This window comes from Salvelinus alpinus, chromosome 37 (genome assembly GCF_045679555.1).
Source record: "Salvelinus alpinus chromosome 37, SLU_Salpinus.1, whole genome shotgun sequence".
NCBI lineage: Eukaryota > Metazoa > Chordata > Actinopteri > Salmoniformes > Salmonidae > Salvelinus > Salvelinus alpinus.
In genome coordinates this window covers 3,895,104-3,909,642 of record NC_092122.1, presented here as the reverse complement: position 1 = coordinate 3,909,642, position 14,539 = coordinate 3,895,104, and the positions used below count along the sequence as shown (strand labels likewise).

The window sequence follows — 14,539 nt, the reverse complement described above, 5'->3', positions numbered from 1 at the left end:
CCGCCAAATCACAGAAAAACACAGCCATTTTCCCAGCCAAAGACAGGGGTCACAAAAAGCAGAAATAGAGAAAATTAATCACTAACCTTTGATGATCTTCATCAGATGACACTCATAGGACTTCATGTTACACAATACATGTATGTTTTGTTCGATAAAGTTCATATTTATATAAAAAAATCTCAGTATATATTGACGCGTTATGTTCAGTAGTTCCAAAAACATCCGGTGATTTTGCAGAGAGCCACATCAATTTACAGAAATACTCACAATAAACATTGATCAAAGATCTAGTGTTATACATGGAATTTTAAAACCACTTCTCCTTAATGCAACCGCAGTGTCAGATTTTTAAAAAGCTTTACGGAAAAAGCAAACCATGCAATAATCTGAGGTCGGCGCTCAGAGCCCAATCAAGACAAAAATATATCCGCCATATTGTGCAGTCAACAGAAGTCCGAAATAACATTATAAATATTCACTTACCTCTGATCTTCATCAGAATGCGCTCCCAGGAATCCCAGTTCCACAAATATTTGATTTGTTCGGTAATGTCCATAATTTATGTCCAAATAGCTACTTTTGTTTAGCGCGTTTGGTAAACAAATCCAAAGTTACGGAGCACGTTCACTAAAAGCAAACGAAATGTCAAAAAGTTCCGTTACAGTCAGTAGAAACATGTCAAACGATGTATTGAATCAATCTAGGATGTTTTTAACATTAATGTTCCAACCGGAGAATTCCTGTCTTCAGAAATGCGACATCTAGTGGAAGCCTTAGGAAGTGCAAAATGACCCATATCCCACTGTGTATTCGATAAGGGCTGCGTTAAATCGACCAACCTCAGATGTCCCACTTCCTGGCTGGATTTTTTCTCAGGTTTTTGCCTGCCATATGAGTTCTATTATACTCAGCCATCATTCAAACAGTTTGAGACTTCAGTGTGTTAACTTTCCAAATAATATGCATATATTAGCAACTGGGACTGAGGAGCAGGCAATTTACTCTGGGCACCTTTTCATCCAAGCTACTCAATACTGCCCCGCAGCCATAAGAAGTTAAGTCAACCATGGTCACTAGTGGGATATTTTAAAAGGTCCAATGCAGCTGTTTATATCTCTGTCAAAAAATGTCTGCTGAATAATTTAGTGCCTTACTGTGTTTGTTTTCAATTAAAATCAGTGGTGTGGATTTATGGACGTCAAGGGAAGCTAGTCTTCCCCAAATATTTGATTAATACTTTTTAAAATGACCTTTCGTCTCTGTATTTTCATAGTTTTTCCTCAATTCACAAGTGGCTGAATCTCACCGGAGAAATCATCAGAGCGAGGGAAACCGCGCCCCTCTGTCTTAGCAGAAGATACATGGGCTACACATACTATCTGGACCAAAAGAGTATACTTATTTTTTTGGGGGGGGGGACCTTTATTTAACTAGGTAAGTCCAGTTAACAACAAATTCTTATTTACACGGCCTACCCTGGCCAAATGACGGCCAAACACTAATTCGGACGACGCTGGGACAATTGTGCACTGCCCTATGGGACTCCCAATCATGGCCGGTTGTGATACAGCCTGGAATTAAACCAGGGTTTGTAGTGATGCCTCTAGCACTGAGCTGCATTGCCTTACACCGCTGAGCCACTCGGGAGCCTGAGCATTTGATTGATTGATTGATTGGTGCCAGCAAGCATTTGGCCTCCCTTGATAAAGTAATTAGCCAATCAGTGTTGAGCTGAGCTCAACTATGGGTTGTCCTGGTGCAGCAAAACACCCTCATGGGAGGCCAGTTTGGATTTGTCACACTAATCAAATTAATTTCTAAGCTAAATGTAATTTTCAGAAAACTGTCTGTTTCTGGTGTGCTTGTGGTGTTGTCCTGCAGTAGCTAGCTTGCTAAATTAGCCCTTTCCTAAGCCATGGATGGAGATGGGGATTTGGCCTAATTCTTTGTACAGGCCAATGATTATGATGGCGAATCTGATCTAACCATAAATTAATGTTGTGCCACTGGCCTGAAATGATTGAAGTTCAATATGTAGGCTCACGCTAACTTCGCTGGTTCATTGTTGTCCAGGTGAGGAAGTTAGGCTAGCAAGCATTTTTGCTAGGTAGCCTATGACAACAAAAACTAAGCGTACTACTGTATGACAGTAGTAGCTGAGAAGGGAAAAGTGCAACTGCCAACAGTATAGTCTAAAATTAGACATTCTAATGACAAGTATCTCACATAAGCATATTATCTATGTTACCCAACTAATTCTGATTCAGCCGCCACAGATCCCGGGCTGTGTCACAGCCGGCCATGACCCACGAGGTGGTGCACAATTGGTCCGGGTTAGGGGAGGGTTTGACCGACCGGGATTTCCTTGTAAGTGATCAGTGTGTCAAGAAGCAGTGTGGCTTGGCAGGGTTGTGTTTCAGAGGACGCATGGCTCTCGACCGTCGCCTCCAGAGTCCATAGGGGAGTTGCAGCGATGGGATTAGACTAACTACCAATTGGATAAAATTGCTTCTTTGCAAATTACAATTTCTAGGACTGTCTGGGATTGCTAGGACTGTCTGGGAGTGGTCTGAGTGGGGAGGGGAACACTGAAAATTAGCTGTTATTGACAGAGGTTTGGAGCTTCTTGTTTTTGGAGTATTAGCTCTAACTAATTTACTAATTTTTGGAAGGCCAAAAATCCCACCACAACGTGCACAAAATAAGTCAAGACACTCGTGGTCTTGTCAAAAAGCTGTCTTTACCCTTACTGCTATCACTAAGGCGGTAAACCCAAAGACTGCACAGTATGACAGCTGTGAGTTTGAAACCCCTTTGGGGCATTATCAAACATGTTTGAAAATATCGGGGCGTCTAGGACTGGTCAAAGATGAGATCAGTAGCCCTCAGATATTGTATCTGACCCGCTCACATCAAACGAGTGTCGTGACGGCCAAACGCCTCGAGTAGTCAACGACATGGGGATTTGGTCTTCAATTTCAAAAGCTTGTCTGGGACAGCTAAATCGGGGCCAAAATAGTATAGTGTAACACCCGGCTTAAAGGAGTCCTAAAATTCAAATGGCTACATGATCTATGGTATGACCAAAACAATTCCATGTTAGCCTCGAAGAACCCTCCCACCCCCCAAAAGGCTTAGACTTTATATTTTAAGTGTTAATGTATTTTTATTTTTTTAAGTTATAGCTTAGTCAATCATACTAGGTCCTTGATGCTCTTTGGGTGTGACATCACAGTTTGGCCTTAGGGACAGAGTCAGGGCTGGGGTAGAGGTGTTGCCGTAAGAAGATAAGGCTCTTTTCCCAACAGTCTTCCTGAGCAACGGCATGCGGCTTGGTGTACCCTCCCCACAACATGATCACTGCAACACACACACAATCATTAGTTACATTGGGAGTAAAGAATTGGTTTTATATATATATAAATAATATCTTAGTTCAGGTGTGTATACTATAGGTGTGAGTTGTGTGTACAGTACCTTTCTGTCGTGTTTGCTGCACTATGAAGTTGCTGGCTCTGAAGTGGGGTGTGTAGGGCGGCTCAATGAGGTGTCCAGCATCAGGGTATTGTAGAATGGTCAGTAGGTGCTTGTTACCCGCTGCACACATCATCTGGGTCATCTGCAGGTCAGAGGTCACATTAAGCATCAATCACAATTATTGATTTCATAGGAAGCTTGTAATCATGTTTGTGTGTGTACTCACGTCCTTGGCAGACTCCACTGTGGCCCAGTTCTGATCATCCTCCCCGACGACCAACATCAATGGACACTTTATCCTCCCCATCTGTCAGAAGACACGACAATGAGTAAACAAACCCACTTTGTGTGTGTTTTTTTGTGTTGACTTACATCCACTTTCTCTCCAAGGTCGGTTGGGATAGGCAGAATGATGTCTCTCCAGACCACATGGCCCTCTTCATCAAATCGGGTCTTATACCCATCTCTGGCAATAAATAATTATGTTTTTAGTCTCTTTCTTCATTTGGGCTGTATGTCACAAGATCATAATCACGGTACTTTACACCTTCACTTTGAACAGATTTGGGTTTATTTTTCATACACACACCACTCACTCGTTCATCTTTCTAAACACTTTGCCGATAGCCTTGTTAACCGGGTTGACGTGACTCCCACTGATACACACACAGCATCTGGGCTGGAATACACACAGTATTTATTGTTTACACACTAAAGAGACTCATAAGCATATACACATGGTCAGTGTTGGGACAATAAAGATTACTGAATCTGAATTCACTCTATAAATACAAAGCCCCAATCTGGAGGAAAAAGATGAGAATGGGAGGGAGAGGCTCACGCTGATGTCTTTGGAGTAGGCTGCCAAGTTGAGGGCAACTGACGTGCCTAAGGAGAGACCAAACAGAGCAACTCTGTCCATCACCAGAGGGTGCTCCTGCACAATCCTGAATGCTTTCTACATAACAGAGAGATAGAGTTCAAGTGATAAGGATGCAATATGATGTGATATAACAGTCTGGGTAAATGGTCACAGGAGGACAATGCCCTCTCAGGGCCATTTCTGAACATTAAGACATGCACAGCTTGTAGGCACACACACAGTATGATATTCACCTCAAAGTAGGTTTTTGATTCGATGTCTGAGGTTCTGTTCTTGTCATGGGAAAGGTACTCTAGCGCCATGGAAACAAAACCGTATGACGCCAGGAGGCCGGAGCGGTACTCCACCAGCCCCCCACCCCCTCCCCACATATCCAACACCCCAGGGAAGGGTCCGGGACCTGGGGGTAAAAAGAGGGTCCCTCGGACTCCATGTTCCCTGATGTCAATTCTGCACACACCCGGTGCTGTGTACCATCGTTCTGTGACAACGGTCGCTAGGGGAGACTGCTTGCTGAAGCCCTCAGTCATGTGCCCACTGTACACAGAGATGTGTACCACCCTAGGAGTGAGGACATCCATCTTTCTCAACCTGAGAGACAGAGAGAGTTTATTTGACTAATCCAGCCGGGCCTGGTCACCCTAAATTGTGTTTTTCCTATGTAAAATTGACCCCAAATATTGAGACGCATTGGTGTGTTACCTGAGGCCTGTCCGACTACCTGGAACAGGCTGCATGCTCCACAGTAGACCCATGGGCTCTGCTCCTTCATATGTTCCTCCAAGACTGGCATCCTTAGCAACTACATTAAAAAAAATAAAAAAAAGAGAGGCTCAAGTTCCTGACTTGGACTTCAGAGATGGATGACCATTCAAAAAAAAAATTATCTACTCGGAGCTAATTTTTTCAGAGAAGTCAGTTGTAGAGGTTGACTGATTATGATTTTTTAGCGCCGATACCGATTATTGGAGGACCAAAAAAGGCTGATACTGATTAATCTTCCGATTTTATATACACTGCTCAAAAAAATAAAGGGAACACTTAAACAACACAATGTAACTCCAAGTCAATCACACTTCTGTGAAATCAAACTGTCCACTTAGGAAGCAACACTGATTGACAATACATTTCTGATTGACAATAAATTTTTAATTTTTCCTGGCTGATGTTTTGGTCACTTTTGAATGCTGGCGGTGCTTTCACTCTAGTGGTAGCATGAGACGGAGTCTACAACCCACACAAGTGGCTCAGTTAGTGCAGCTCATCCAGGATGCCACATCAATGCGAGCTGTGGCAAGAAGGTTTGCTGTGTCTGTCAGCGTAGTGTCCAGAGCATGGAGGCGCTACCAGGAGACAGGCCAGTACATCAGGAGACGTGGAGGAGGCCGTAGGAGGGCAACAACCCAGCAGCAGGACCGCTACCTCCACCTTTGAGCAGGAGGAGCACTGCCAGAGCCCTGCAAAATGACCTCCAGCAGGCCACAAATGTGCATGTCTGCTCAAACGGTCAGAAACAGACTCCATGAGGGTGGTATGAGGGCCCGACGTCCACAGGTGGGGGTTGTGCTTACAGCCCAACACCGTGCAGGACGTTTGGCATTTGCCAGAGAACACCAAGATTGGCAAATTCGCCACTGGCGCCCTGTGCTCTTCACAGATGAAAGCAGGTTCACACTGAGCACGTGACAGACGTGACAGAGTCTGGAGACGCCGTGGAGAACGTTCTGCTGCCTGCAACATCCTCCAGCATGACCGGTTTGGTGGTGGGTCAGTCATGGTGTGGGGTGGCATTTCTTTGAGGGGCCGCACAGCCCTCCATGTGCTCGCCAGAGGTAGCCTGACTGCCATTAGGTACCGAGATGAGATCCTCAGACCCCTTGTGAGACCATATGCTTGTGCGGTTGGCCCTGGGTTCCTCCTAATGCAAGACAATGCTAGACCTCATGTGGCTGGAGTGTGTCAGCAGTTCCTGCAAGAGGAAGGCATTGATGCTATGGACTGGCCCACCCGTTCCCCAGACCTGAATCCAATTGAGCACATCTGGGACATCATGTCTCGCTCCATCCACCAATGCCACGTTGCACCACAGACTGTCCAGGAGTTGGCGGATGCTTTAGTCCAGGTCTGGGAGGAGATGCCTCAGGAGACCATCCGCCACCTCATCAGGAGCATGCCCAGGCGTTGTAGGGAGGTCATACAGGCACGTGGAGGCCACACACACTACTGAGCCTCATTTTGACTTGTTTTAAGGACATTACATCAAAGTTGGATCAGCCTGTAGTGTGGTTTTCCACTTTAATTTTGAGTGTGACTCCAAATCCAGACCTCCATGGGTTGATAAATTTGATTTCCATTGGTAATTTTTGTGTGATTTTGTTGTCAGCACATTCAACTATGTAAAGAAAAAAGTATTTAATAAGAATATTTCATTCATTCAGATCTAGGATGTGTTATTTTAGTGTTCCCTTTATTTTTTGAGCAGTGTATTTGTAATAATGACAATTATAACAATACTGAATGAACACTTATTTTAACTTTCTTACTCAGAATATGAAAACATATGAAAGCTGGTGGTTCCTTTTAACATGAGTCTTCAATATTCCCAGTTAAGGAGTTTTAGATTGTAGTTATTATAGGAATTATAACACATTGACTATTTCTCTCTATACAATTTGTATTTCATATACCTTTGCCTGTTGGATGTTCTTATAGACACTTCAGTATGCCAGCCTAATCTCGTGAGTTGATAGGCTTGAAGTCAAACAGAGCTGTGTCAGACTGCTCTATCAAATCATAGACTTAATTACAAAATAAGAAACACAGAAATACAAACCTTAGGTCATTATAGTAGGTAAAATCCGGAAACTATCATTTCGAAAACAAAACATTTATTATTTCAGTGAAATATGGAACCGTTCCATAATTTATCAAACGGGTGGCAACCCTAAATCTAAATATTGCTTTTACGTGTAAAATTCTGGCAAATTAATTACGGTCTGTTAGGAAGAAATGGTCTTCACACAGTTCGCAACGAGCCAGGCAGCCCAAACTGCTGCATATACCCTGACGCTGCTTGCACTGAACGCAAGAGAAGTGACACAATTTCCCTAGTTAATATTGCCTGCTAACATGAATTTCTTTTAACTAAATATGCATGTTTAAAAAAATATATATACTTCTGTGTATTGACAGCACGTGTTGATATTATTGGCGACCACCGGGACAACGTGTTAAACAAGATGGGATTTCATACAGAAGTTAGGCCAAGGCTACATCCAAGAACACGGTCTGTAAGCCCGGTCTACGGTCAAAAACCTACCTGTCACCGTGCCTTGGCGGTCGCTGGTGTAATGGCCGAACGCCTCCCAAAGGTCCTTATCCTCAGAGCGATGAAGGGAATGTAGTGTCACAGAGCGCTGGAGGTAAATTCCTCACAACTACCTGGATCTTCTCATCCACGAGCCCCCGCGTTGGCTGCACTGACAGCAGCGGGAAAGTCCCAACCATTGTGGACAAACACCTGTAGAAAAAGAGAAGACAGAAACAACCGAAAATTGGTAAAGATGTTGGGATTGACATCCCATTTGTCCTGCCTTTAACCTGTGATAACTGATTGACGACAGAACAAAATTGTCTACGAGTCACATTCGCTTCAAACTTCGAGTCCACATTTACCTAAACTGAGTTATTCAACAATGACAAGTCAGAGACATGCTGACATAGAAAACCGCGGTGTAGTTACATAATTCTGGTGAGAGTAGACAAATTTACACGTGCAGGAAAGTAGAAAGTCTGTGCGGCACTGCTCACAAAGTTGCAGCAACTAGAAACCCATAGCGATGAACTGTATGCCTATGCATGATTCACCTTCATAAAGGCGGCAAGATTTTTTTCAAAGACCTGTTACTTACTTCACCGGTTAATAAGAACGTAGACTACGTTGATGAAATCCACACAATGAAGGGGTTTATGCACTGTTTGGTAAGAAGGTCTGCTTAATCAGCGTCAGTCAGCAACACTAAAACTGTACTCACGGGTCTCTGAATTTTGGACATTTTCAAAATAAAAGTGCCTCAAGTAATATAAAATGATAATTAACCTCAAAAGTCTACCCTCATGATACACTAGCACACGAGGCCGCGCGGTGAAACACCGCTTACCATTAATTTCGATGGAAGGAAAGCAGAGAGGGCAGGGGACCTTTGGGTGGTGGGAGGCGGTGAAAAATATAAACTTTTCCCAACTTTATGCAAATCACCAGCGGCGACCGCTGGCGCGCATGGTATACAATATAGGCTATGCACAGCACTGGGGAAAATCTGCTCTAACCTGTCTAGGACTGGGGTTCCCGCTAGCGGAAGCTCTCGCCAACAGCCAATGAAATTGCAGGGCGCCAAATTCAATCAACAGAAATCTCATAATTCAATTTTCTCAAACATACAAGTATTAGACACCATTTTAAAGATACAATTCTCGTTAATCCAACCACAGTGTCCGATTTCGAAAAAGCTTTCGCATCCCATTAATTTCAATGGAAGGAAAGCAGAGAGGGCAGGGGACGGTGGGAGGCGGTGAAAAATGTAAACTTTTCCCAACTTTATGCAAATCACCAGCGGCGACCGCTGGCGCGCATGGTATACAATATAGGCTATATGCACAGCACTGGGGGAAAACTGCTCTTAAAGTGACTGGTGATAAGGAAAGCACTCATCCAATCCCATGTTTATTACATGATCATGAGTTGTTCATGATTTCTGATGATCTCATAAAATCAGTGTGAAAGAGCACCCTAACCAACTATTTTAATCTAAGTTTGTCAAGATACGTCCCAGAGAATGTCATTGAATGCTGTAGCTTTAAGATTTCCCTTCATTAGAACTAAGGGGTCTAGCCCGAACCAGAAACAGCCCCAGACCATTATTCCTCCTCCACCATGCATGATTCATCACTCCAGAGAATGCGTTTCCACTGCTCCAGAGTCAAATGGTGGCGAGCTTTACGCCACTCTTTACACCACTCCAGTCATTGCGCATAGTGATCTTAGGCTTGCGTGTTGCTGCTCGACCATAGAAACCATTTCATGAAGGTCCCGACGAACAGTTCTTGTGCTGACGTTGCTTCCAGAGACAGCCAAATTCACTAATTTTAAGGGGTATATCAGCCACACCCATTGCTGACAGGTGTATAAAATCAAGTACACAGCTATGCAATCTCTATAGACAAACATTGTCAGTAGAAGGGCCTTACTGAAGAGCTTAGTGACTTTCAACGTGGCACCGTCATAGGATGCCACCTTTCCAACAAGTCAGTTCGTCAAATTTCTGCCCTGATAGAGCTGCCCTGGTCAACTGTAAGTGCTGTTTTTGTGAAGTGGAAACATCGAGGAGCAACAACGGCTCAGCCGCGAAGTGGTAAGCCACACAAGCTCACAGAACAGGACCGCCGAGTGCAGAAGCACGTAAAAATCGCCTGTCCTCGGTTGCAATACACTACCGAATTCCAAACTGCCTCTGGAAGCAACGTCAGCACAAGAACTGTTCGTCAGGAGCTTCATGAAATGGGTTTCCATGTCCTAGCAGCCACACACAAGCCTAAGATCACCATGCGTAATGCCAAGTGTCGGCTGGAGTGGTGTAAAGCTCGCCACCATTGGACTCTGGAGCAGTGGAAACATGTTCTCTTGGAGTGATGAATCGCGCCTCACCATCTGGCAGTCCGACGGACAAATCGGGGTTTGGCGGATTCCAGGAAGACGCTACCTGCCCCAATGCATAGTACCAACTAGATGTCGACCGATTATGATTTTTCAACGCCGATACCGATACCGATTATTGGAGGACAAAAAAAGCCGATACCAATTAATCGGCCGATTAATTCATGTATATACATGTATATATATCATACACACACACACTTTTGTAATAATGACAATTACAACAATACTGAATGAACAATGAACACTTTTATTTTAACTTAATATAATACAGAAATACACACACACACACAGCTCTGAAGTGACAATGATACTGAAGAGTCTGCTTAGGAGACAAATACTCTCAACTGTTTGAATAAAAATAGAGTTTAAGTTACCTGTGATGAATGTTGAAAACAAAAACTGTAATTTCTATATGCAGGAAAACCTATTTTAATAATGGGCATGGTAAGAATTGACGACCAAAGTGCGAGTCATAATTCCCATGACACCTAGCAAAATCTGAAAAGCGGTTCCTTCATTTATTTATTCATTTTTAGATTCACTTAAAATAAGGTCTGTGTTTCGTGTAGGCTTACACCGTCAATTTTATAACTGTGTAGATATCCATAGGACAAGGTAACTCTGATCAATATTGGCTAAATATAAGCGAAGATAAAAAAAATTGTAGAGTGGATTTATGAAAATATGTTGACAAACGTTACCTTATCCTAGTGAGATTTACACAGGTATCAAAACGCCGAGGCGGTTTAAGCCTGCACAAAACACAGACCTTATTTGAAGTAGATCAAGACATTCTCTATGGAAGACATGAACGGTAAAATAACGAAGGAACCCCTTTCAAGTTCAGCCGCAAGTTATTACAGGAATTATAACGCGTCGACTATTTCTCTCTAAACCATATACCTTTGGCTAATCCGGAAACTATCACCTCGAAAACAAAACGTTTATTCTGTTCCGTATTTTATCTAACGGGTGGCATCCATGAGTCTAAATATTCCTGTTACATTGCACAACCTTCAATGTTATGTCATAATTAGTTCGCAAAGAGCCAGGCGGCTCAAACTGTTGCATATACCCTGACTCTGCGTGCAATGAACGCAAGAGAAATTACACAATTTCACCTGGTTAATATTGCCTGCTAACCTGGATTTTCTTTAGCTAAATATGCAGGTTTAAAAATATATACTTGTCACGTTCCTGACCTGGTTTCTCTTGTTTTTGTATGTGTTTAGTTGGTCAGGGCGTGAGTTGGGGTGGGCATTCTATATGTTATGTGTTTCTATGTTGGGTTAAATGTGTTGCCTGATATGGTTCTCAATTAGAGGCAGGTGTTTGACGTTTCCTCTGATTGAGAACCATATTAAGGTAGGCTGTTCTCACTGTTTGTTTGTGGGTGATTGTCTTCCGTGTCTGTGTATGTCGCACCACACGGGACTGTTTCGTTTGTCGTTCGTGTATGTAGTCTGTTCCTGTTTGTGCGTTCTTCGTGTTGTATGTAGTTCTCAAGTTCAGGTCTGTCTACGTCGTTTTGTATTTCTCAAGTGTTTTTTCGTGTTCGTCTTGTCGTTAATGAATATTCATTATGTCTACATACAACGCAGCGTTTTGGTCCGACCCTTACTCCTTCTCCTCATCCGAGGAGGAGGAATTAGACAGCCGTTACAATACTTGTGTATTGATTTTAAGAAAGGCATTGATGTTTATGGTTAAGTACACATTGGAGCGATGACAGTCATTGATTGATTGTTTTTTATAAGATAAGTTTAATGCTAGCTAGCAACTTACCTTAGCTTACTGCATTTGCGTAACAGGCAGGCTCCTCGTGGAGTGCAATGTAATCAGGTGTTAGAGCATTGGACTAGTTAACTGCAAGGTTGCAAGATTGGATCCCCCGAGCTGACAAGGTTAAAAATCTGTCGTTCTGCCCCTTTAGGCCGTCATTGAAAATAAGAATGTGTTCTTAACTGACTTGCCTAGTTAAATAAAGATTAAATAAAGGTGTAATAATTTTTTTTTTTTTAAATCGGCGCCCAAAAATACCGAATTCCGATTGTTATGAAAACTTGAAATCGGCCCCGATTAATCGGCCATTCCGATTAATCGGTCGACCTCTAGTACCAACTGTAAAGTTTGGTGGAGGAGGAATAATGGTCTGGGGCTGTTTTTCATGGTTCGAGCGAGCTAGGCCCCTTAGTTCCAGTGAAAGGAAATCTTAACGCTACAGTAGAACAATGACATTCTAGACAATTCTATGCTTCCAACTTTGTGACAACAGTTTGGGGAAGGCCCTTTCTTGTTTCAGCATGAAGAAAGTTCATTCAGCAATGTTCCCAGAAGAGTGGAGTCTGTTGTAACAGCAAAAGGGGGACCAACTCCATATTAATGCAGAGTATTTTTAGAACGATATGTTCAACGAGCAGGTGTCCACACACTTTTGGTCATGTAGTGCAAGATGGAATATGCAAGATATTGTTAAATAAGGCACAGTGCTTGACTAGGACTGAAATGGGTTATTGTACTCATTATGGGTGCCGATACTGTTTATGTTTAGTTGCAGTAGGCCTAGAACATTTGAGGTGCTGGTACTCGGCTCCGATGAGCTCCTGCCCAAGTCATGAACTGATAAGGCAGCAATGAAAAACGTAATGATTTAGTGCTAGCTATATCAATAAATGATTTAAAGTAGCAGAAGTGTGTGCTAGTGTATATATACCAACCTCCTAGCTTGTTAAGAGTCAGCAGGCTACTGATTTAATCGACACTGGATCCGGATGTGCAGCGTGGGAAAACATGTCCCCAGGTCTTTGTTTGGTGCCCTTACCGTTCTGTTTAAAGCATTTCCCAAACTAATGGTCGTGACCTCGTGTGGGGTCGCCTGATTTGAAAATGGGGTCCGAGAGAGTTCACGCTTGGGTCATAAAACCAGGGTTACTTCAGTAACCTCCGGTAGCCACTAGATGCTGTTGTAATAAAGAGTGGTTTCTGTTTCCTTTCTTGGGATGGCTGAGTTCTCAGAACTTCGGGCTAGAAGGTTGAGGGTTCGAGACCTGCTCCCTGCTGTTTCATTACAGTATGTTATCATTTGTGGATGTCCATCACCCATTTCTTACGATATATTACGAATTACAATTCGTATTATATGTCACAAATTGCAAAAGATGTAGAATATGTTACGAATTTGCAGGACATATGATATGTTACAAATTGTAGATAGATGGCTAACTTTAAATAGCTGGCTAACGTTAGCTAGGGTTAAGTTTAGGAGTTGGGTTAGAGGAAGGATTAGCTAAAAGGGTTAAGGTTAGGGTTAGCTAACATGCTAAGTAGTTAAAAAAAGTAGTAAGTAGTGGAAAAGTTGCTAAGTAGGTAAAATGCTAAAGTTTTCTGTGATGAGATTCGAATTTGCGAACCTTTTCGGTTGCTTGACGTTCACTTATCGGTTGTTAGAAGTTGGTGTTATACGCCCACCCATCCACCCCGACAAGTAACCATCTGTCTTATGTAACCATACCAAATGTAACACATATTAATTTCAGTCTCCCGGATTTCGTTTAATTATGTTACATCTAGTATATGAGACCAGGCTGCAACATGTGGCTCCATCTTTTGAATAGTTTAACCTACAAAATACTATGCCCCATCACTGAAATGTAAGACCCTCAGGAACACATATATTATGTACATACTGTTTCCCTCTACTATAAACACAAGCCGTTAGAAACGAGCGGACAAGACCAGGCACAAAATTAGACTGGAGAAGACATTTTCTACTCAGAAGACCATAGGACATTATTGCCTGATGATCATCTGAACTTCCCAATACATTTCTGCTGCATTTCAGTCACTTCAAGCCATACTGTCTTCCGAATGAAATGCTGTCAAAAAATGCTGTAACTGATTGGTAATCGACTGTCATAACCCAAATTACAAAAGTTAACATTTGCCGTTGATTACATAACTTTTTTTGCATGTCAATATTGTGTGGCAGGCACAGGAACATTCCGAGTCGGATGTATGAAGCTGAAGGTACGATCAGTGTTGCCAACGAATTTTCAGGGTCAGTTGCTAGAGGCAGGTTGATTTGTTGCTAAAAGTTGCTAAATGGCGTTGTGATGTGATTGCGTGATAACGTAAAACTGCGTCATTACGTAGAATACACAATAACGTTATGTAACCGATGTGAAATGGCTAGCTAGTTAGCGGTGGTGCGCGCTAATAGCGTTTCAATTGGTTACGTCACTCGCTTTGAGACCTTGAAGTAGTGGTTCCCCTTGCTCTGCAAGGGCCGCGGCTTTTGTAATGGGTAACGATGGGTAACGATGCTTCGTGGGTGACTGTTGTTGATGTGTGCAGAGGGTCCCTGGTTCGCACCCGGGTCGGGGCGAGGGGACAGACGTAAATTTAATCTGTTACACCTGCACAGAAGTCTGACAACACTGGGATTCACTTCCTATAACATT

The 14,539-nt window shown here is 42.9% G+C and overlaps 1 pseudogene; it reads right to left on the bottom strand.

Annotated features, from left to right (window-relative positions):
* Positions 1–3,149: 3,149 nt before the first annotated feature.
* On the bottom strand, positions 3,150–7,883 carry LOC139565888 (acyl-coenzyme A thioesterase 5-like; annotated as a pseudogene).
* Positions 7,884–14,539: the final 6,656 nt, after the last annotated feature.